This window comes from Cherax quadricarinatus, chromosome 11, assembly GCF_038502225.1.
Source record: "Cherax quadricarinatus isolate ZL_2023a chromosome 11, ASM3850222v1, whole genome shotgun sequence".
Taxonomy (NCBI): Eukaryota; Metazoa; Arthropoda; class Malacostraca; order Decapoda; family Parastacidae; genus Cherax; species Cherax quadricarinatus.
In genome coordinates this window covers 5,564,295-5,566,794 of record NC_091302.1, presented here as the reverse complement: position 1 = coordinate 5,566,794, position 2,500 = coordinate 5,564,295, and the positions used below count along the sequence as shown (strand labels likewise).

At 34.1% G+C, this 2,500-nt stretch overlaps 1 protein-coding gene across 1 annotated transcript in view; it reads left to right on the top strand.

The window, feature by feature from the left end:
- LOC138852581 (BCL-6 corepressor-like protein 1) overlaps nt 1-2,500 on the top strand; it is a gene marked incomplete at its 5' end in the record, with an annotated part of 40,875 nt that overhangs the window by 959 nt on the left and 37,416 nt on the right. The gene's annotated exons all lie outside the window — the stretch shown is intronic.

Below are 2,500 nucleotides of genomic sequence, written 5' to 3'. Positions count from 1 at the left end.
CTTGCAATCATCCACCTGGGTGGACAGTTGCTCAGATCATTGTGACCACCAGTTCCCTCATGACAAGAAACATCATTGAATCCTCTCTCTTAAAACATGATAGGGTTGCCCTGAATAATTCTGGTTATGAAATAATACTGCTGTTTTAGTCGAGTCATTTATGCACAGTCTTAAGCAAGGATGCTGTACAAAATAATTGGGATGATTATATAACGAATCGTCGTGAGGATTTGAAAGAGAGTCTGCCTCTCATAGTTGTCAATCTCTCCGGTTCTACTCTGAGGATAGACTGTGATAGACATGTTGATGGGTTGCAGCTACCATACATAGTAACATATATGTGACTTACCTAGGATAACCGGTCTTACACGATATTCCCGTAGAAGATCGCGTCCCGCTGTCAGTATTGTCGTTCACGAGGAATACGGGAGAGTGTAAGTGAGAATATACCTCTGTCACTTTTTAGTTTTTTGTGGTACCGCTTTAGAGGGAATATTGTATTAGGTAGCTAGAGGTAGTAAATCTGTTTAGGCTCTACATACAAGTACCATCACACACGTTTAGGCGACTGCAATATTCGCAGCATTTACATGACTGCTATATACAAAGTAACATATATGTGAGTCTCCTAGGATAACCTAATGAAGTCGGGTAGAGTGAATTATCGCTTTTTGGGTTCCTTTTGGTAACAACATTGTATCTTACATTCATACCAACAAATGTGTAAGTTGACCAGGATAACCCAAATTAGACTCTTTATATGCCTTCCTTTGACGTATTATTTTTATAGTTCCTTGATAATGTGAAAAGTCACGAAAGCACTTGGAATTTCACCATTCTTTCACAGTGGTTGTTTTGCATATATATATATATATATATATATATATATATATATATATATATATATATATATATATATATATATATATATATATATATATATATATTATATATATATATATATATGTCATGCCGAATATGTAAAACTGGTCAGTTAGCAAGAACTCATTTGAAATAAAGTCCTTTCTAAAATTTTCTCTTATACGTTAAAAGATATATATTTTTCATTATTGTTAATGTAAAAAATTTTTAATTTTGCACCAAAAGAATCTTAGAAAACTTACCTAACCTTATTATAACAAGCGCAATTTATTTTAGCCTAACCCAACTAAATATATTTTAGATTTGTTTACAATAATTTAATACTATACAAACACAGTGAAATATTTTTTTTTTCGTTAGGTTCAGAATGATTTTGGCGAAATTATTGCATACACAAATTTTCACTTGTCTTATATGGCAAGATGAGCGTTGCTATTTAAGCCAAGATCGCAAGTTCTTCCTATTCGGCACGACATATATATATATATATATATATATATATACATATATATATATATATATATATATATATATATATATATATATATATATATATATATATATATATGTGTGTGTGTGTGTGTGTGTGTGTGTGTGTGTGTGTGTGTGTGTGTGTGTGTGTGTGTCTGCTGACAAGTACACTTACAATTTTTGAATACATTCACCTCCTCCACACTCCTTCCCTCCAATCTGATATCCGATCTTTCATTACCCAAATTTTTTGTTATCCTCATCATCTTGCTCTTTCCAATGTTCACTTTTAATTTCCTTCTTTTACATATTATCCCAAACTCGCCCACCAACCTCTGCAACTTCTCTTCAGACTCCCCAGAAGTACAGTGTCATTACCATAAAAGCAACAGTGACAATTACCACTTTGTATTAGATTCTTTATCTTTTAATCACACACCTCTTGCCAACACCCGAGCATTCACTTCTCTTACAATCCCATCTATATATATATATTGAGCGGCCATAGTGACATCACACATCTCTGTCTAAGACTTATTTTACTGGGAAATACTCTCCCTCTCTCCTACATACTGAGTAACCCACCACCTCTTCCAAACACTTGAAACATCTGACAGATTGCTCCCTATGCACTTTATTATATGACTTCTTTAAATCCATAAATGCAACGAAAACCTCTTTAATCTTATGTAAATAGTGTTCACTTATCTGCTTCACTGTAAACACTTGGTCTACACACCCTCTATCCTTCCTAAAGCCTCATTGTTCATCTGATGAATAAAGTTAGAGCTTCCCTATCTTCATCAACATTTAACACTTACTCAGAATATTCCTTCCATCATCCTGATACCTCCAGCTCTCCATATAATAACTCTCCTCTAATATTTTTAACTGTCAAGTCTAATTTCTTCTTATTCTAAGCAAAATTTGCTGATAGCATCTCACTCACTCCCATTGGTCCCCTTTTACATTCCTTCACAATTTTCTTAACCTCTCTTTTTCTCTCTTACGTCATCATTTCTTCAGTCGTTCATCTTACCTACCACACCCACCCTCCTATATCCACAAACTTCTGCTGAACACTCTAACACTGCACTCAATTTCCTATTTTTACATACCCTCCCAAATTTATCGACCAACCTTTGCA